At 47.3% G+C, this 22,234-nt stretch overlaps 1 protein-coding gene across 7 annotated transcripts in view; it reads left to right on the forward strand.

Moving 5' to 3' along the window:
* LOC110523082 (A-kinase anchor protein 2) overlaps positions 1 to 22,234 on the forward strand; it is a 184,813-nt gene that overhangs the window by 138,328 nt on the left and 24,251 nt on the right. Inside the window, exon 1 of one of the 7 annotated variants that reach the window (XM_036976550.2) lies at positions 18,753 to 18,938. The exons of 2 other annotated variants lie outside the window; for them this stretch is intronic. The gene's annotated coding sequence lies outside the window, so the exon portion shown is untranslated. Of the gene's footprint in view, positions 1 to 18,752; positions 19,097 to 22,234 lie in introns of those variants that run through there. 4 more of the 7 variants (XM_090233573.1, XM_090233571.1, XM_090233570.1 and 1 more) reach the window with 4 other exon arrangements.

Genomic DNA, 22,234 nt, shown 5'->3' on the forward strand with positions numbered 1-22,234 from the left:
CTCTCTCTCTCCTGCTCTGTTGGGTGTGACTGGTTTCAAATACTATTTTAAATCAAACTGTGTTTGATTGAGCTTGCCATGGTGTATTGGAACTAATAGAAAAGTCCCAAAAGTGCAAACCCAATGGACACCGGTCAAAAGTAGTGCACTATGTAGAAAATAGGGTGCCATTTGAGTTCCAGACCAAGGGAACACTTTAACACTAGAGTGAGAAACACCAGGACAGGAAGTGGCCATGTTAGAATCAGCCAATCAGCGGTTAGGATGTAATAGCCAGCCAATCACTACAGTTAGGATGATAGAGCCAGCCAATCACTATAGTTAGGACGTTAAAGCCAGCCAATCACTATAGTTAGGATGTTAAAGCCAGCCAATCACTATAGTTAGGATGTTAAAGCCAGCCAATCACTACAGTTAGGACGATAGAGCCAGCCAATCACTAGAGTTAGGATGTTAAAGCCAGCCAATCACTACAGTTAGGATGATAGAGCCAGCCAATCACTATAGTTAGGATGTTAAAGCCACCCAGAGAGAGACAGAGGGGAAAGGAATTGCCAAAAGGAAGTTCAAGTACAGTTTTAAATGTTCTAGCCAGCCTCCCAGCATGCAGTGTGAAGTGGGATATGAGTGTTCTTTAGCAGCTCTGCTGAAATGGTGACCAGTGTGTGCGGAGGGGGGTGGGCTACAGCTGATGACTGCACCAAAAGGGAAAGTATGCCACTGGCTACACAAGCCTAACTGGGGCATCAGTACTGTGGTCCTACCTCCTACGTGATGTCATAAGTCCTAGGTACGTCTGGAGAGAACCAGCAGGGAACCACTGTGATTAGACTGACCATAGAGGAGACCTGTCCAGCCCTGGTACTGTGATTAGACTGACCATAGAGGAGACCTGTCCAGCCCTGGTACTGTGATTAGACTGACCATAGAGGAGACCTGTCCAGCCCTGGTACTGTGATTAGACTGACCATAGAGGAGACCTGTCCAGCCCTGGTACTGTGATTAGACTGACCATAGAGGAGACCTGTCCAGCCCTGGCACTGTGATTAGACTGACCACAGAGGAGACCTGTCCAGCCCTGGCACTGTGATTAGACTGACCATAGAGGAGACCTGTCCAGCCCTGGTACTGTGATTAGACTGACCACAGAGGAGACCTGTCCAGCCCTGGTACTGTGATTAGACTGACCACAGAGGAGACCTGTCCAGACCTGGCACTGTGATTAGACTGACCATAGAGGAGACCTGTCCAGCCCTGGCACTGTGATTAGACTGACCATAGAGGAGACCTGTCCAGCCCTGGCACTGTGATTAGACTGACCACAGAGGAGACCTGTCCAGACACCACAATCAATGCTTGCATCTATAGAAATACTACCTTCTATCCTGTTGTACTCTGGACTATATTATGGATCGCCAGACAGACGGCACTATCCAGATAGTCAACTTAACAGGGTACAATATCCCCATACAGTACCGTTCTTTAGACTGAGATAAAAAATAAAAAGAGGCCTCTGGTCCGTCCCAAATGGAGAACACTGTCAGGTGACAGACGAGGTTAAAAGCGTTCGTACATCGATCTGTTGAGGTCTAATTTATACAACAGACACATAGACAGTAAAGTCTCCTGGATCCATTGAGGTCAGACCTACTTTATACAACAGACACATACAATGGGGCAAAAAAGTATTTAGTCAGCCACCAATTGTGCATGTTCTCTCACTTAAAAAGAGGATAGAGGCCTGTAATTTTCATCATAGGTACACTTCAACTATGACAGACAAAATGAGGGAAAAAATCCAGGAAATCACATTGTAGGATTTTTAATGAATTTATTTGCAAATTATGGTGGAAAATAAGTATTTGGTCAATAACAAAAGTTTATCTCAATACTTTGTTATATACCCTTTGTTGGCAATGACAAAGGTCAAACGTTTTCTGTAAGTCTTCACAAGGTTTTCACACACTGTTGCTGGTATTTTGGCCCATTCCTCCATGCAGATCTCCTCTAGAGCAGTGATGTTTTGGGGCTGTTGCTGGGTAACACGGACTTTCAACTCCCTCCAAAGATTTTCTATGGGGTTGAGATCTGGAGACTGGCTAGGCCACTCCAGGACCTTGAAATGCTTCTTACGAAGCCACTCCTTCGTTGCCCGGGTGGTGTGTTTGGGATCATTGTCATGCTGAAAGACCCAGTCACGTTTCATCTTCAATGCCCTTGCCAATGGAAAGAGGTTTTCACTCAAAATCTCATGATACATGGCCCCATTCATTCTTTCCTTTACACGGATCATTCGTCCTGGTCCCTTTGCAGAAAAACAGCCCCAAAGCATGATGTTTCCACCCCCATGCTTCACAGTAGGTATGGTGTTCTTTGGATGCAACTCAGCATTCTTTGTCCTCCAAACACGACGAGTTGAGTTTTTACCAAAAAGTTATATTTTGGTTTCATCTGACCATATGACATTCTCCCAATCTTCTTCTGGATCATCCAAATGCTCTCTAGCAAACTTCAGACAGGCCTGGACATGTACTGGCTTAAGCAGGGGGACACGTCTGGCACTGCAGGATTTGAGTCCCTGGCGGAGTAGTGTGTTACTGATGGTAGGCTTTGTTACTTTGGTCCCAGCTCTCTGCAGGTCATTCACTAGGTCCCCCCGTGAGGTTCTGGGATTTTTGCTCACCGCTCTTGTGATCATTTTGACCCCACGGGGTGAGATCTTGCGTGGAGCTCCAGATCGAGGGAGATTATCAGTGGTCTTGTATGTCTTCCATTTCCTAATAATTGCTCCCACAGTTGATTTCTTCAAACCAAGCTGCTTACCTATTGCAGATTCAGTCTTCCCAGCCTGGTGCAGGTCTACAATTTAGTTTCTGGTGTCCTTTGACAGCTCTTTGGTCTTGGCCATAGTAGAGTTTGGAGTGTGACTGTTTTAGGTTGTTTAGGTTGTCTTTTATACTGATAACAAGTTCAAACAGGTACTATTAATACAGGTAACGAGTGGAGGACAGAGGAGCCTCTTAAAGAAGAAGTTACAGGTCTGTGACAGCCAGAAATCTTGCTTGTTTGTAGGTGACCAAATACTTATTTTCCACCATAATTTGCAAATATTTTCATAATAAATCCTACAATGTGATTTTCTGGATTTGTTTTCTCATTTTGTCTGTCATAGTTGAAGTGTACCTATGATGAAAATTACAGGCCTCTCTCATCTTTTTAAGTGGGAGAACTTGCACAATTGGTGGCTGACTAAATACTTTTTTGCCCCACTGTAGATGTTAAAGCCTCCTGGATCCATTGAGGTCAGACCTACTTTATACAACAGACACATACAGTAGATGTTAAAGCCTCCTGGATCTGTTGAGGTCAGACCTACTTTATACAACAGACACATACAGTAGATGTTAAAGCCTCCTGGATCCGTTGAGGTCAGACCTACTTTATACAACAGACACATAGATAGTAAAGCCTCCTGGATCTGTTGAGGTCAGACCTACTTTATACAACAGACACATAGACAGTAAAGCCTCCTGGATCCGTTGAGGTCTGTTTTAGAGCACTAGATGTAGATGTTAAAGCCTCCTGGATCCGTTGAGGTCTGTTGTAGAGCACTAGATGTAGATTTATTTACCTAATTTTATTTATATTTATTTATATGCACCTTAATCAACATCAATATTACAATAACGCAACATTCATGTTTATGTGCCGGGGTTAGCCAAAAGCTAATTAGCACCCGTAGTCCCTGGGTGGGTAAGGTTCCTTTACACAGCCACTATACAAAAACACACTAAAACAAAAATAATATATAATTCAAACAACAACACTGTCATCAACTGTCATCTGACATATGAGGAACCACTGATAACTCGTGTGTACAGGTTTGGATAGATTTGAGCCATGTTTTGAATGTACATTTAAAAGTACAATAATCAGTGTAGCTTCTCTAATCCAATGGCGTTGCATTCCTGTATATCGTAGCTCTAACAGAGCAGACTGATTGGCCCATTTTACTGTGTTGAAAAGGGACAACATTTTCCCCTCTAGTTGCCCTTGTTATCCTGGAGGGGCTTTCCTTGAGCATGATATTCTGGTATAGGGGTGGACGGGCAAGACCATGCAGGATCTTAAAGACAAGGCTTGCATATACATACTGCTTAAAGCTACCCAGACAAAATCAATTATTTTTGTAAATGATATGACAATGGTGGTAACTGTTGGGTTTGTTATCAAAAATCTTGTGTTTGTAGAGTGAATTAAATTGGTTTCAGAATAGCAGCTCCTGCTTGTGACCAGCATGTGAGGTAATATTTTAGATGTGGGGAGATCACAGCAGGGCCTCCAGACAAAGAAAAGGTCTGATCAACCTGAAGTTGGATAATCCAAACTTAACCGTGTTTAACCCCCTTCTTCACATGTTTCTTAAACGTCAAGTTGGACCCCAAAATGACACCAAGATACCTGAAGTTAGACACAACGTTCAGATTCATCCCATTAACCAGAACAGCTGGTTGGAGTCCAAAATGACACCAAGAGACCGGAAGTTAGACACAACGTTCAGATTCATCCCATTAACCAGAACAGCTGGTTGGAGTCCAAAATGACACCAAGAGACCGGAAGTTAGACACAACGTTCAGATTCATCCCATTAACCAGAACAGCTGGTTGGAGTCCAAAATGACACCAAGAGACCTGAAGTTAGACAGAACGTTCAGATTCATCCCATTAACCAGAACAGCTGGTTGGAGCCCAAAATGACACCAAGAGACCTGAAGTTAGACAGAACGTTCAGATTCTCCTCCATTAACTTTAATTTACTGACGTTATTGTCCCCATGGGGACATTTTGTTACAGTGTCATGGACACGTTTAAAGTGGCGTTTAAATAACAAAACAAATTGACAATACAACTTTCATAACAGTTACATACCGATAAAAAGAGACTAGCCTGCTGGCCTTACTGGGTGGCTAGGAACATTAGCCTGCTGGCCTTACTGGGTGGCTAGGAACATTAGCCTGCTGGCCTTACTGGGTGGCTAGGAACATTAGCCTGCTGGCCTTACTGGGAGGCTAGGAACATTAGCCTGCTGGTCTTACTGGGTCTATAGGAACATTAGCCTGCTGGTTTTACTGAGTCTATAGGAACATTAGCCTGCTGGTCTTACTGGGTGGATAGGAACCTGCTGGCCTTACTGAGTCGATAGGAACATTACCCTGCTGGTCTTACTGAGTCTATAGGAACATTAGCCTGCTGGTCTTACTGAGTCGATAGGAACATTAGCCTGCTGGTCTTACTGAGTCTATAGGAACATTAGCCTGCTGGTCTTACTGAGTCGATAGGAACATTAGCCTGCTGGTCTTACTGGGTCGATAGGAACATTACCCTGCTGGTCTTACTGAGTCGATAGGAACATTAGCCTGCTGGTCTTACTGAGTCGATAGGAACATTAGCCTGCTGGTCTTACTGGGTCTATAGGAACATTACCCTGCTGGTCTTACTGAGTCGATAGGAACATTAGCCTGCTGGTCTTACTGGGTCTATAGGAACATTAGCCTGCTGGTCTTACTGAGTCTATAGGAACATTAGCCTGCTGGTCTTACTGGGTCTATAGGAACATTAGCCTGCTGGTCTTACTGAGTCTATAGGAACATTAGCCTGCTGGTCTTACTGGGTGGATAGGAACCTGCTGGCCTTACTGACTCTATAGGAACATTACCCTGCTAGTCTTACTGAGTCGATAGGAACATTAGCCTGCTGGTCTTACTGAGTCTATAGGAACATTAGCCTGCTGGTCTTACTGAGTCGATAGGAACATTAGCATGCTGGTCTTACTGAGTCTATAGGAACATTAGCCTGCTGGCCTTACTGGGTCTATAGGAACATTAGCCCGAGCTATTTAGGAGGGATATCACACCTGGCACAAATTATTGTCTAGTTCTGTTTTTCCTGCCGAGGGGTGCCCTATACCTGCGCCCAGAGAGGAGTAGTTCAAAGTCTGGGTGCAGGGGGTAGCTTGGGTCTAAAATAATTTTGTGAGCTTTGGGGAGGGTGCTGACCTTAAAGATCACCTCCAGGCCTGTCTGTTGGACTCCAAGTACCTTGGGGAGGGCCCTGACCTTAAATACCTCATCCAGGCCTGTCTGTTGAACTCCAAGTAGATTGGGGAGGGCCCTGACCTTAAAGATCTCATCCAGGCCTGTCTGTTTGACTCCAAGTACCTTGGGGAGGGCCATGACCTTAAAGATCTCATCCAGGCCTGTCTGTTTGACTCCAAGTACCTTGGGGAGGGCCCTGACCTTAAAGATCTCATCCAGGCCTGTCTGTTTGACTCCAAGTACCTTGGGGAGGGCCCTGACCTTAAAGATCTCATCCAGGCCTGTCTTTTTGACTCCAAGTACCTTGGGGAGGGCGCTGACCTTAAAGATCTCATCCAGGCCTGTCTGTTTGACTCCAAGTACCTTGGGGAGGGCCCTGACCTTAAAGATCTCATCCAGGCCTGTCTGTTTGACTCCTAGTACCTTGAGGAGGGCCCTGACCTTAAAGATCTCCTCCAGGCCTGTCTGTTTGACTCCTAGTACCTTGGGGAGGGGCCCTGACCTTAAAGATCTCATCCAGGCCTGTCTGTTTGACTCCTAGTACCTTGGGGAGGGGCCCTGACCTTAAAGATCTCATCCAGGCCTGTCTGTTTGACTCCAAGTACCTTGGGGAGGGGCCCTGACCTTAAAGATCTCATCCAGGCCTGTCTGTTGGACTCCAAGTACCTTGTGGAGGGCCCTGACCTTAAAGATCTCATCCAGGCCTGTCTGTTTGACTCCTAGTACCTTGGGGAGGGCCCCAACCTTAAAGATCTCATCCAGGCCTGTCTGTTTGACTCCAAGTACCTTGGGGAGGGGCCCTGACCTTAAAGATCTCATCCAGGCCTGTCTGTTTGACTCCTAGTACCTTGAGGAGGGCCCTGACCTTAAAGATCTCCTCCAGGCCTGTCTGTTTGACTCCTAGTACCTTGGGGAGGGGCCCTGACCTTAAAGATCTCATCCAGGCCTGTCTGTTTGACTCCTAGTACCTTGGGGAGGGGCCCTGACCTTAAAGATCTCATCCAGGCCTGTCTGTTTGACTCCAAGTACCTTGGGGAGGGGCCCTGACCTTAAAGATCTCATCCAGGCCTGTCTGTTGGACTCCAAGTACCTTGTGGAGGGCCCTGACCTTAAAGATCTCATCCAGGCCTGTCTGTTTGACTCCTAGTACCTTGGGGAGGGCCCCAACCTTAAAGATCTCCTCCAGGCCTGTCTGTTTGACTCCTAGTACCTTGGGGAGGGGCCTGACCTTAAAGATCTCATCCAGTCCTGTCTGTTTGACTCCAAGTACCTTGGGGAGGGCCCTGACCTTAAAGATCTCATCCAGGCCTGTCTGTTTGACTCCACGTACCTTGGGGAGGGCCTTGACCTTAAAGATCTCATCCAGGCCTGTCTGTTTGACTCCTAGTACCTTGGGGAGGGCCCTGACCTTAAAGATCTCATCCAGGCCTGTCTGTTTGACTCCTAGTACCTTGTGGAGGGCCCCAACCTTAAAGATCTCATCCAGGCCTGTCTGTTTGACTCCTAGTACCTTGTGGAGGGCCCCGACCTTAAAGATCTCATCCAGGCCTGTCTGTTTGACTCCTAGTACCTTGTGGAGGGCCCCGACCTTAAAGATCTCATCCAGGCCTGTCTGTTTGACTCCTAGTACCTTGTGGAGGGCCCCGACCTTAAAGATCTCATCCAGGCCTGTCTGTTTGACTCCTAGTACCTTGTGGAGGGCCCCGACCTTAAAGATCTCATCCAGGCCTGTCTGTTTGACTCCAAGTACCTTGGGGAGGGCCCTGACCTTAAAGATCTCATCCAGGCCTGTCTGTTTGACTCCAAGTACCTTGGGGAGGGCCCTGACCTTAAAGATCTCATCCAGGCCTGTCTGTTTGACTCCAAGTACCTTGTGGAGGGCCCTGACCTTAAAGATCTCATCCAGGCCTGTCTGTTTGACTCCAAGTACCTTGGGGAGGACCCTGACCTTAAAGATCTCATCCAGGCCTGTCTGTTTGACTCCTAGTACCTTGGGGAGGAACCTGACCTTAAAGATCTCATCCAGGCCTGTCTGTTTGACTCCAAGTACCTTGCTTGCTGTGGTGATAATCCTTCTCAGCATATTTCTCTGGCTGACAGTGGGATTGCCAAACCAACAAACAATACAACAAGTTAAAATACTCTCAATGAAAGATTTGTAAAACTGAGTCAGTATAGTAGAATTTACATTAAATAAAATATCCCAGCTTTTTGAGAAAGTACAGTCTCTGTTGGCTCTTTTGTAGATCAGGTGTGTACATTTACTCCACTGAAGCTTATTGTCCAAGAGGACACCCAGATATCTCTATTCCCCTACAATCTCTATGTTCTGACCTCTGATAGATGTTGCAGAGGTAGGTGTTGTACGCTTCCTGAAGTCTTTGCACATCTCTTTGGTCTTGTTGGTATTGAGGACCAAGTGTGATTCCTGTGTTGGTGGTGGAGTGGGGGACAAAACACATCCCTGAGGAGAGACTGTGTTGGTGGTGGAGTGGGGACAAAACACATCTCTGAGGAGAGCCTGTGTTACGTATTAATGGGCCCTAATCCATGGATTTCAAATGACTGGGTAGGGCCTCAGCCATGGGTGGGCCTGGGAGGGCATAGGCCTGAGGAGCCAGGTCCAGCCAATCAGAATTAGTTTTAACCCACAAAAGGGCTTTAATACAGACAGAAACGCTCCTCAGTACCCCTTCCCCTCCTCAGATGATCCCGCAGGTGAAGAAGCCGGATGTGCAGATCCTAGGTTGCCGTGGTTACACATGGAGGTCCTAGGTTGCCGTGGTTACACGTGGAGGTCCTGGGTCGCCGTGGTTACACGTGGAGCTCCTAGGTTGCCGTGGTTACACGTGGAGGTCCTATGTTGCCATGGTTACACGTGGTCTGCGATTGTGAGCCCAGTACTACCAAATTCTCTAAAACGAAGTTGGAGGTGGATTTATGGGAGATAAATTAACATTAAATTATCTGGCAACAGCTCTGCACCCTGTCCCCAGGTGGCTTACAGGCTACTATTCCTACTTTCACTGTGGGATCTAGCTGGACTCATGCAGTAGCATGAGGTTACTATACCTTCCACTGTGGGATCTAGCTGGATGAGAATGGGGACGTGCTCTGTCCTACTTTTCCTGTAGTCCACAATCATCTCCTCTGTCTTGATCATGTTGAGGGAGAGGTTGTTGTCCTGGCACCACACTACCAGATCTCTGACCTCCTCCCTATAGGCCGTCTCATCGTTGTTGGTGATCAGGCCTACCACTGTTGTGCCATTGGCATACTTAATGATGGTGTTGGAGTCGTGCCTGGCCGTGCAGTCATGAGTGAACAGGGAGTACAGGAGGGGACTGAGCACGCACCCCTGAGGGGCCCCTGTGTTGAGGATCAGCGTGGCGAATGTGTTGTTACCTACCCTTACCCCCTGGGGGCGGCCTGTCAGGAAGTCCAGGATCCAGTTTCAGAGGGAGGTGTTTAGTCTCAGGGTCCTTAGCTTAGTGATGAGCTTTGAGGGCACTACGGTGTTCAACGCATTCTCACATAGGTAATCCTTCTGTACAGGTGGGAAAGGGCAGTGTGGAGTGCAATAGAGATTGCATCATCTGTGGATCTGTTGGAGCGGAATGCAAATTAGAGTGGGTCTAGAGTTTCTGGGATAATGGTGTTGACGTGAGCCATGACCAGCCTTTCAAAGCATTCCATGGCTACAGACGTCAGTGTTACGGATCTGTAGTCATTTAGGCAGGTCACTTTAGTGTTCTTGGGCACAGGGACTATAGTGGTCTGCTTGAAACATGTTGGTATTACAGACTCAGTCAGGGACAGGTTGAAAATGTCAATGAAGACACTTGCCAGTTGGTCAGCACATGCTCGGAGTACACGTCCTGGTAATCCGTCTGGCCCTGCGGCCTTGTGAATGTTGACCTGTTTAAAGGTCTTACTCACATCGGCTATGGAGAGCGTGATCCCACAGTCATCCGGAACAGCTGATGCTTTCATGCATGTTTCAGTGTTACTTGCCTCGAAGCGAGCATAGAAGTTATTTAGCTCATCTGGTAGGCTCGTGTAACTGGGCAGCTCACTGGTCAACACAGTATAATCAGAAGCCAAAGGGCCCTGTGCTCATTAATTGATCTATCTGCTCTGACCCAATTTCTTTCTGACACACACACGGAGACACACGCGTCTCTTTTGAAAATCCAGTGAACACACATTAATTTGTTGTGTTGTGTAGTTTCCTGTATCTAGGCCATGTTGTGTAGTTTAGTTTCCTGTATCTAGGCCATGTTGTCTTGTGTAGTTTCTTGTAGCTAGGCCATGTTGTGTTGTGTAGGTTCCTGTATTTGACCATGTTGTGTTGTGTTGTGTAGTTTCCTGTATCTAGGCCATGTTGTGTCGTGTAGTTTCCAGTATCTAGGCCATTTTGTGTAGTTTCCAGGATCTAGGCCATGTTGTCTTGTGTAGTTTAGTTTCCTGCATCTAGGCCATGTTGTGTTGTGTAGTTTCCTGTGTCTAGGCCATGTTGTGTTGTGTAGTTTCCTGTATCTAGGCCATGTTATGTCGTGTAGTTTCCAGTATCTAGGCCATGTTGTGTTGTGTAGTTTCCTGTGTCTAGGCCATGTTGTGTTGTGTAGTTTCCTGTGTCTAGGCCATGTTTGTTGTGTAGTTTCCTGTGTCTAGGCCATGTTGTGTTGTGTCATGTAGTTTCCTGTGTATAGGCCATGTTGTGTTGTGTAGTTTCCTGTGTCTAGGCCATGTTATGTCGTGTAGTTTTCTGTGTATAGGCCATGTTGTGTTGTGTAGTTTCCTGTGTATAGGCCATGTTGTGTTGTGTAGTTTCCTGTTTCTAGGCCATGTTGTGTTGTGTAGTTTCCTGTGTCTAGGCCATGTTGTGTTGTGTCGTGTAGTTTCCTGTATCTAGGCCATGTTGTGTTGTGTAGTTTCCTGTGTCTAGGCCATGTTGTGTTGTGTAGTTTCCTGTGTCTAGGCCATGTTGTGTTGTGTAGTTTCCTGTATCTAGGCCATGTTGTGTCGTGTAGTTTCCAGTATCTAGGCCATGTTGTGTAGTTTCCAGGATCTAGGCCATGTTGTCTTGTGTAGTTTATTTTCCTGCATCTAGGCCATGTTGTGTTGTGTAGTTTCCTGTATCTAGGCCATGTTGTGTTGTGTAGTTTCCTGTGTCTAGGCCATGTTATGTCGTGTAGTTTCCAGTATCTAGGCCATTTTGTGTAGTTTCCAGGATCTAGGCCATGTTGTGTTGTGTAGTTTCCTGTGTCTAGGCCATGTTGTGTTGTGTAGTTTCCTGTGTCTAGGCCATGTTTGTTGTGTAGTTTCCTGTGTCTAGGCCATGTTGTGTTGTGTCGTGTAGTTTCCTGTGTATAGGCCATGTTGTGTTGTGTAGTTTCCTGTGTCTAGGCCATGTTGTGTTGTGTAGTTTCCTGTTTCTAGGCCATGTTGTGTTGTGTAGTTTCCTGTGTCTAGGCCATGTTGTGTTGTGTAGTTTCCAGTATCTAGGCCATTTTGTGTAGTTTCCAGGATCTAGGCCATGTTGTCTTGTGTAGTTTAGTTTCCTGCATCTAGGCCATGTTGTGTTGTGTAGTTTCCTGTGTCTAGGCCATGTTGTGTTGTGTAGTTTCCTGTATCTAGGCCATGTTATGTCGTGTAGTTTCCAGTATCTAGGCCATGTTGTGTTGTGTAGTTTCCTGTGTCTAGGCCATGTTGTGTTGTGTAGTTTCCTGTGTCTAGGTCATGTTTGTTGTGTAGTTTCCTGTGTCTAGGCCATGTTGTGTTGTGTCGTGTAGTTTCCTGTGTATAGGCCATGTTGTGTTGTGTAGTTTCCTTTCTCTAGGCCATGTTGTGTTGTGTCGTGTAGTTTCCTGTGTATTGGCCATGTTGTGTTGTGTAGTTTCCTGTGTCTAGGCCATGTTGTGTTGTGTTGTGTAGTTTCCTGTATCTAGGCCATGTTGTGTTGTGTAGTTTCCTGTTTCTAGGCCATGTTGTGTTGTGTAGTTTCCTGTTTCTAGGCCATGTTGTGTTGTGTAGTTTCCTGTTTCTAGGCCATGTTGTGTTGTGTAGTTTCCTGTATCTAGGCCATGTTGTGTTGTGTAGTTTCCTGTATCTAGGCCATGTTGTGTTGTGTAGTTTCCTGTGTCTAGGCCATGTTGTGTTGTGTGACTGTAGTCCTAGGTGAAGAAAATAAGCATTCCCTAATTTCCCAGTTTTAGTCTGGTCATTTAGTTTGGTTCCCCCAGTCCTCCTGGTGTTCCTCGATGAGTTCTGGTGCTTGAGGTCCCCTCTCCCCTTACTCAGCTGGTTTACTGACTCTAAGGTGACACTGCAGGCTGGTTTACTGGCTCTAAGATGACACTGCACGCTGGTTTACTGCTGGTTTACTGGCTCTAAGGTGACGCTGCACGCTGGTTTACTGGCTCTAAGGTGACACTGCACGCTGGTTTACTGGCTCTAAGATAACGCTGCACGCTGGTTTACTGGCTCTAAGATAACGCTGCACGCTGGTTTACTGGCTCTAAGGTGACGCTGCACGCTGGTTTACTGCTGGTTTACTGGCTCTAAGGTGACGCTGCACACTGGTTTACTGGCTCTAAGATAACGCTGCACGCTGGTTTACTGACTCTAAGATAACGCTGCACGCTGGTTTACTGGCTCTAAGGTGACGCTGCACGCTGGTTTACTGGCTCTAAGATGACACTGCACGCTGGTTTACTGCTGGTTTACTGGCTCTAAGGTGACGCTGCACGCTGGTTTACTGGCTCTAAGGTGACACTGCACGCTGGTTTACTGGCTCTAAGATAACGCTGCACGCTGGTTTACTGGCTCTAAGGTGACGCTGCACGCTGGTTTACTGCTGGTTTACTGGCTCTAAGGTGACGCTGCACACTGGTTTACTGGCTCTAAGATAACGCTGCACGCTGGTTTACTGGCTCTAAGATAACGCTGCACGCTGGTTTACTGGCTCTAAGATAACGCTGCACGCTGGTTTACTGGCTCTAAGGTGACGCTGCACGCTGGTTTACTGGCTCTAAGATAACGCTGCACGCTGGTTTACTGGCTCTAAGATAACGCTGCACGCTGGTTTACTGCTGGTTTACTGGCTCTAAGGTGACGCTGCACGCTGGTTTACTGCTGGTTTACTGGCTCTAAGGTGACGCTGCACACTGGTTTACTGGCTCTAAGATAACGCTGCACGCTGGTTTACTGGCTCTAAGATAACGCTGCACGCTGGTTTACTGGCTCTAAGGTGACGCTGCACGCTGGTTTACTGCTGGTTTACTGGCTCTAAGGTGACGCTGCACGCTGGTTTACTGGCTCTAAGATAACGTTGCACGCTGGTTTACTGGCTCTAAGATAACGCTGCACGCTGGTTTACTGGTTCTAAGATAACGCTGCACGCTGGTTTACTGGCTCTAAGGTGACACTGCACGCTGGTTTACTGGCTCTAAGATAACGCTGCACACTGGTTTACTGGCTCTAAGATAACGCTGCACGCTGGTTTACTGGCTCTAAGATAACGCTGCACACTGGTTTACTGGCTCTAAGATAACGCTGCACGCTGGTTTACTGGCTCTAAGGTGACGCTGCACACTGGTTTACTGGCTCTAAGATAACGCTGCACGCTGGTTTACTGGCTCTAAGATAACGCTGCACACTGGTTTACTGGCTCTAAGATAACGCTGCACGCTGGTTTACTGGCTCTAAGGTGACGCTGCACGCTGGTTTACTGGCTCTAAGGTGACGCTGCACGCTGGTTTACTGGCTCTAAGGTGACGCTGCACGCTGGTTTACTGGCTCTAAGGTGACGCTGCACGCTGGTTTACAGGCTCTAAAGTGACACTGCACGCTGGTTTACTGGCTCTAAGATAACGCTGCACACTGGTTTACTGGCTCTAAGATAACGCTGCACGCTGGTTTACTGGCTCTAAGATAACGCTGCACGCTGGTTTACTGGCTCTAAGATAACGCTGCACGCTGGTTTACTGGCTCTAAGGTGACGCTGCACGCTGGTTTACTGGCTCTAAGGTGACGCTGCACGCTGGTTTACAGGCTCTAAGGTGACGCTGCACGCTGGTTTACTGGCTCTAAGGTGACGCTGCACGCTGGTTTACTGGCTCTAAGGTGACGCTGCACGCTGGTTTACTGGCTCTAAGATAACGCTGCACGCTGGTTTACTGGCTCTAAAGTGACACTGCACGCTGGTTTACTGGCTCTAAGATAACGCTGCACACTGGTTTACTGGCTCTAAGATAACGCTGCACGCTGGTTTACTGGCTCTAAGGTGACGCTGCACGCTGGTTTACTGGCTCTAAGGTGACGCTGCACGCTGGTTTACAGGCTCTAAGGTGACGCTGCACACTGGTTTACTGGCTCTAAGGTGACGCTGCACACTGGTTTACAGGCTCTAAGGTGACGCTGCACGCAGGTTTACTGGCTCTAAGGTGACGCTGCACGCTGGTTTACTGCTGGTTTACAGGCTCTAAGATAACGCTGCACGCTGGTTTACTGGCTCTAAGGTGACGCTGCACGCTGGTTTACTGGCTCTAAGATAACGCTGCACGCTGGTTTACTGGCTCTAAGGTGGCACTGCACGCTGGTTTACTGGCTCTAAGGTGGCACTGCACGCTGGTTTACTGGCTCTAAGGTGACGCTGCACGCTGGTTTACTGGCTCTAAGGTGACGCTGCACACTGGTTTACTGGCTCTAAGGTGACGCTGCACGCTGGTTTACTGCTGGTTTACTGGCTCTAAGGTGACGCTGCACGCTGGTTTACTGGCTCTAAGGTGGCGCTGCACGCTGGTTTACTGGCTCTAAGATAACGCTGCACGCTGGTTTACTGGCTCTAAGGTGACGCTGCACGCTGGTTTACTGCTGGTTTACTGGCTCTAAGATAACGCTGCACGCTGGTTTACTGGCTCTAAGGTGACACTGCACGCTGGTTTACTGGCTCTAAGGTGGCGCTGCACGCTGGTTTACTGGCTCTAAGATAACGCTGCACGCTGGTTTACTGGCTCTAAGGTGACGCTGCACGCTGGTTTACTGCTGGTTTACTGGCTCTAAGATAACGCTGCACGCTGGTTTACTGGCTCTAAGGTGACACTGCACGCTGGTTTACTGGCTCTAAGATAACGCTGCACGCTGGTTTACTGGCTCTAAAGTGACACTGCATGCTGGTTTACTGGCTCTAAAGTGACACTGCACGCTGGTTTACTGGCTCTAAGGTGACGCTGCACACTGGTTTACTGGCTCTAAGATAACGCTGCACACTGGTTTACTGGCTCTAAGATAACGCTGCACGCTGGTTTACTGGCTCTAAGATAACGCTGCACGCTGGTTTACTGGCTCTAAGGTGACGCTGCACGCTGGTTTACTGGCTCTAAGGTGACGCTGCACGCAGGTTTACTGCTGGTTTACTGGCTCTAAGGTGACGCTGCACGCAGGTTTACTGCTGGTTTACTGGCTCTAAGGTGACGCTGCACGCAGGTTTACTGCTGGTTTACTGGCTCTAAGGTGACGCTGCACGCTGGTTTACTGGCTCTAAGATAACGCTGCACACTGGTTTACTGGCTCTAAGATAACGCTGCACACTGGTTTACTGGCTCTAAGATAACGCTGCATGCTGGTTTACTGGCTCTAAGGTGACGCTGCGCGCTGGTTTACTGGCTCTAAGGTGACGCTGCACGCTGGTTTACTGGCTCTAAGGTGACGCTGCACACTGGTTTACTGGCTCTAAGATAACGCTGCATGCTGGTTTACTGGCTCTAAGATAACGCTGCACGCTGGTTTACTGGCTCTAAGGTGACGCTGCACGCAGGTTTACTGCTGGTTTACTGGCTCTAAGGTGGCGCTGCACGCTGGTTTACTGGCTCTAAGGTGACGCTGCATGCTGGTTTACTGGCTCTAAGATAACGCTGCACGCTGGTTTACTGGCTCTAAAGTGACACTGCACGCTGGTTTACTGCTGGTTTACTGGCTCTAAGGTGACGCTGCACGCTGGTTTACTGGCTCTAAGGTGACGCTGCACGCTGGTTTACTGGCTCTAAGGTGACGCTGCACGCTGGTTTACTGGCTCTAAGGTGACGCTGCACGCTGGTTTACTGCTGGTTTACTGGCTCTAAGGTGACGCTGCACGCTGGTTTACTGGCTCTAAGGTGACGCTGCACGCTGGTTTACTGGCTCTAAGGTGACGCTGCACGCTGGTTTACTGGCTCTAAGGTGACGCTGCACGCTGGTTTACTGGCTCTAAGGTGACGCTGCACGCTGGTTTACTGGCTCTAAGGTGACGCTGCACGCTGGTTTACCACTGGTTTACTGGCTCTAAGGTGACGCTGCACGCTGGTTTACTGCTGGTTTACTGGCTCTAAGATAACGCTGCACGCTGGTTTACTGGCTCTAAGATGACACTGCACGCTGGTTTACTGCTGGTTTACTGGCTCTAAGGTGACGCTGCACGCTGGTTTACTGGCTCTAAGGTGACGCTGCACGCTGGTTTACCACTGGTTTACTGGCTCTAAGGTGACGCTGCACGCTGGTTTACCACTGGTTTACTGCTGGTTTACTGCTGGTTTACTGGCTCTAAGGTGACGCTGCACGCTGGTTTACTGGCTCTAAGGTGACGCTGCACGCTGGTTTACCACTGGTTTACTGGCTCTAAGGTGACGCTGCACGCTGGTTTACCACTGGTTTACTGCTGGTTTACTGCTGGTTTACCACTGGTTTACTGGCTCTAAGGTGACGCTGCACGCTGGTTTACCACTGGTTTACTGCTGGTTTACTGCTGGTTTACTGCTGGTTTACTGCTGGTTTACTGCTGGTTTACTGCTGGTTTACTGCTGGTTTACTGCTGGTTTACTGGCTCTAAGGTGGTGATGCCTACTGTGTGTTAAACAGCAATACTATTCACTGTTGTTCAATGTGGAAATCATGTGACTAAATACGTTTTAAACAGCAACTTAAAAAAAAAAAACATTTATAGAAGAGTATCTATTTTAAAAGGACTTTAAAAGACACAAATTAGTAGCTTGTTGTTCTTGCTAACGAGCAGGAACTTGTGGATTCTGTAACCATGAAGGTCGCTGTCCCATGACTGTGAGATCCCCTCTGCTGTGACAGACATGTTGTCTCTCCCTGCTTCAGTGCGTTAACACGTTACAGTGGAGTTTACCCTTCGCAGTCCAAACAGTTTGTGTATATATATTATGACCATTTTGGGACATTTTGCGTTAGTTCTGGTGTACGGCAGGGTTTTTACATTTTTTAATTACCCATTTGAGCAAACTATATTTTTTTTCGTTGAGGCTTGTCGAAATTCGATAATCACAGTCTACGCCCCTTCGTCGGTGACTGGTCAACAGTAGAGATTCTTCAATTAAGTGTTTGTTGTCATTCATTGACTCAAATCGGTGCGCCTGGCACCTACTACCAAACCTCGTTCAAAGGCACTTCAATATTTTGTCTTGTCTATACACTCTCTGAATGGCACACATACACAATCCATGTCCCGAGTCATAAAAATCTTTCTTTAACCTTGTCTCCTCCCCTTCGTCTACACTGATTTAACAGGTGACATCAATAAGAGATCATAGAGTTCACCTGGATCCACCTGGTCAGTCTGTGTCCATGGAAAGAGCAGGTGTTCTTAATGTTTTGTCCACTCAGTGTAGTTCAACACGTTAGAGTCATGATGACGTGTGTTCTTCCACATGGAATATAACTATCTCTGTTCTGTTCCATAGCAGGGGCGGCAGGGTAGCCTAGTGGTTAGAGCGTTGGACTAGTAACCGGAAGGTTGGAAGTTCAAGTCCCCGAGCTGACAAGGTACAAATCTGTCGTTCTGCCCCTGAACAGGCAGTCAACCCACTGTTCCTAAGCCGTCATTGAAAATAAGAATTTGTAAGGAATTAAAAGTGAAGCTGAAATTTAGATTAGTGAAAGTGAACACACACACCAGCTCCCACTTAGTCACCTGACACCTTATCTGAGCCAGGAGAGGAGACGGAGGCATTGGTTACTGCTGATCTCATCACCCAGCACACCTTTCCTGTCTGATACCATGGTAGTAGTCATCAATGTACAACATTCTACTTAAACAGAAGTCAATGTGGTCAATGTGGTCAATGTGGCAGGGGAAAGTGGGAAAATGCCTTTGAGTTGACTGTCCCACTCCCAGCCCAATCTGTATCCTCCCCCCCCTTTCCTCATCATGGAGAGCGTGACAGCGTGCCCAGTCCAGCCTGCTACGGAGGAAGCTCCTACACAGGGAGGAGGGGAGACCACAGGGCTGGATGTTTTGGGCGTGTGGGGGGGGTTAGGGTGTGGAGGGCTGTTTAAGGGCCCTCACAGAGAGGGGGGGTTAGGGTGTGGAGGGCTGTTTCGCTCTCCTATACAGAGAGGATCTTTATCTGGAGGGGGTTCTGTCTTCTGGAGAGGGGAGGAGAGGGGAGAGAGGGAAGAGGAGGGAGGAGAGGGGAGAGAGGGAAAAGAGAGGGAGAGGGGAGAGAGGGAAGAGGGGGGAGGAGAGGGGAGAGGGGGAAGAGAGGGGAGAGGGAGGAGAGGGAAGAGGGGGGAGGAGAGGCAGGAGAGGGGGAAGAGACGGAAGAGGGAGGAGACTGGTATTGGGAAGAGAGGGAAGGAACACTCCCTTGTTAAGCCAGACCCTCCGCCTCTTTGCCTGCGTGCTCATGACATCACAGCTTGGAGAGAGGCAGGGGCAGGAGAGGAATGTGACGGGGAGAGAAGAGGCATTGTGAAAGGAGAGGAAAAAGAGGAGGGCTATTGTACAGGAAAGGAAAAGGCTCTGGCAGAGAGGAAACAGGACAACAGCTATCATTAGGCAGGGTAAGTACTGCAGCTAGCTGGCTGGTCTTTTACACACAAGGACAGAGAGGAAACAGGACAACAGCTATCATTAGGCAGGGTAAGTACTGCAGCTAGCTGGATGGTCTTTTACACACGAGGACAGAGAGGAAACAGGACAACAGCTATCATTAGGCAGGGTAAGTACTGCAGCTAGCTGGCTGGTCTTTTACACACGAGGACAGAGAGGAAACAGGACAACAGCTATCATTAGGCAGAGGAGGGCGGCAGGTAGCCTAGTGGTTAGAGTGTTGGGCCAGTAACCGTAAGATCAAATCCCAGAGCTAATTAAGTAAAAATCTGTCTTTCTGCCCCTGAACAAGGCAGTTAACCCGCTGTTCTCCGGTAGGCCGTCATTGTAAATAATAATTAGTTCTTAAATTGACTTGCCTAGTTAAATAAATGTTGTTTTTTTTACTGCAGTGGAGTAATACTTCTAGTAGAATACTAATATTGTCATAGTGTCATAGTGGTGGAGTAATACTACTAGTAGAATATTAATATAGTGGTGGAGTAATACTACTAGTAGAATATTAATATAGTGGTGGAGTAATACTACTAGTAGAATATTAATATAGTGGTAGAGTAATACTACTAGTAGAATATTAATATAGTGGTGGAGTAATACTACTAGTAGAATATTAATATAGTGGTGGTGGTGGAGTAATACTACTAGTAGAATATTAATATAGTGGTGGAGTAATACTACTAGTAGAATATTAATATAGTGGTGGAGTAATACTACTAGTAGAATATTAATATAGTGGTGGTGGTGGAGTAATACTACTAGTAGAATATTAATATAGTGGTGGAGTAATACTACTAGTAGAATATTAATATAGTGGTGGAGTAATACTACTAGTAGAATATTAATATAGTGGTGGAGTAATACTACTAGTAGAATATTAATATAGTGGTAGAGTAATACTACTAGTAGAATATTAATATAGTCATAGTGGTGGAGTAATACTACTAAATATAGTAATACCAGTCAGTGAGAGGACCAATACCAGTCAGACAGAGGACCAATACCAGTCAGTCAATACCAGTCAGACAGAGGACCAATACCAGTCAGACAGAGGACCAATACCAGTCAGTCAATACCAGTCAGACAGAGGACCAATACCAGTCAGTCAGAGGACCAATACCAGTCAGTCAGTCAATACCAGTTAGTCAGAGGACCAATACCAGTCAGACAGAGGACCAATACCAGTCAGTCAATACCAGTCAGACAGAGGACCAATACCAGTCAGTCAGAGGACCAATACCAGTCAGTCAGTCAATATCAGTCAGTCAGTCAATACCAGTCAGACAGAGGACCAATACCAGTTAGTCAGAGGACCAATACCAGTTAGTCAGAGGACCAATACCAGTCAGACAGAGGACCAATACCAGTCAGTCAGAGGACCAATACCAGTCAGACAGAGGACCAATACCAGTCAGACAGAGGACCAATACCAGTCAGTCAGTCAATACCAGTCAGACAGTCAATACCAGTCAGACAGAGGACCAATACCAGTCAGTCAGAGGACCAATACCAGTCAGTCAGAGGACCAATACCAGTCAGACAGAGGACCAATACCAGTCAGTCAGTCAATACCAGTCAGACAGTCAATACCAGTCAGACAGAGGACCAATACCAGTCAGTCAGAGGACCAATACCAGTCAGACAGAGGACCAATACCAGTCAGTCAGAGGACCAATACCAGTCAGACAAAGGACCAATACCAGTCAGACAGAGGACCAATACCAGTCAGTCAGTCAATACCAGTCAGACAGTCAATACCAGTCAGACAGAGGACCAATACCAGTCAGTCAGAGGACCAATACCAGTCAGTCAGTCAATACCAGTCAGACAGTCAATACCAGTCAGTCAGAGGACCAATACCAGTCAGTCAGAGGACCAATACCAGTCAGTCAGTCAATACCAGTCAGACAGTCAATACCAGTCAGACAGAGGACCAATACCAGTCAGTCAGAGGACCAATACCAGTCAGTCAGTCAATACCAGTCAGACAGTCAATACCAGTCAGTCAGAGGACCAATACCAGTCAGTCAGAGGACCAATACCAGTCAGTCAGAGGACCAATACCAGTCAGTCAGAGGACCAATACCAGTCAGTCAGAGGACCAATACCAGTCAGACAGTCAATACCAGTCAGTCAGAGGACCAATACCAGTCAGTCAGAGGACCAATACCAGTCAGTCAGAGGACCAATACCAGTCAGTCAGAGGACCAATACCAGTCAGACAGTCAATACCAGTCAGTCAGAGGACCAATACCAGTCAGTCAGAGGACCAATACCAGTCAGACAGTCAATACCAGTCAGTCAGAGGACCAATACCAGTCAGTCAGAGGACCAATACCAGTCAGACAGTCAATACCAGTCAGTCAGAGGACCAATACCAGTCAGACAGAGGACCAATACCAGTCAGTCAGAGGACCAATACCAGTCAGTCAGAGGACCAATACCAGTCAGACAGTCAATACCAGTCAGACAGAGGACCAATACCAGTCAGTCAGAGGACCAATACCAGTCAGTCAGAGGACCAATACCAGTCAGACAGTCAATACCAGTCAGACAGAGGACCAATACCAGTCAGTCAGAGGACCAATACCAGTCAGTCAGAGGACCAATACCAGTCAGTCAGAGGACCAATACCAGTCAGTCAGTCAATACCAGTCAGACAGTCAATACCAGTCAGTCAGTCAATACCAGTCAGTCAGAGGACCAATACCACCACAATCATCCTTCTCTCCTCTTCATGATGTTGACATGATAGACTTCAGATCAAACTATTAGTTTGACTTCAACCTGACTTTTCATCTGTCTCTTCTAAAAAATGAAAAGCTTCCTGTATGGTTTATTTTGATCCCAGTAAATCAGTATTGGATTGTAGTTGTAATAACAGTATTGTAACAGTCTCTCCATGTTATAACTAGTCATCTCTATGTTCTCTGTAAGGAAACGTCCGTGGTGTTCATGGTAGAGCTAGATATTGTGTTTCCTAGAAGAGCTAGCTAGTCTATTATTCTGCTAGTCTCTTATCATCAGTGGTGAGTGATGTCTCTCTCTCTATCTGTGTGTGGCTGTCCCTGCTCTGTTTCACAGCTAGCTCTCCATCTAACAGCACATTGGTCAGGGACATCTAGGCTTATCAGCCATGAGGGGATCACATACAGGAAAGGGAGAGGGAGGTGGAAAGGGGAGAGAGAGGAGGGAAGGGGAGAGAGAGGAGGGAAGGGGAGAGAGAAGAGGGAAAGGAGGAGGGAAAGGG

The sequence above is a fragment of the Oncorhynchus mykiss genome, chromosome 5 (assembly GCF_057628025.1).
Source record: "Oncorhynchus mykiss isolate SJ-2025 chromosome 5, ASM5762802v1, whole genome shotgun sequence".
Lineage (NCBI taxonomy): Eukaryota > Metazoa > Chordata > Actinopteri > Salmoniformes > Salmonidae > Oncorhynchus > Oncorhynchus mykiss.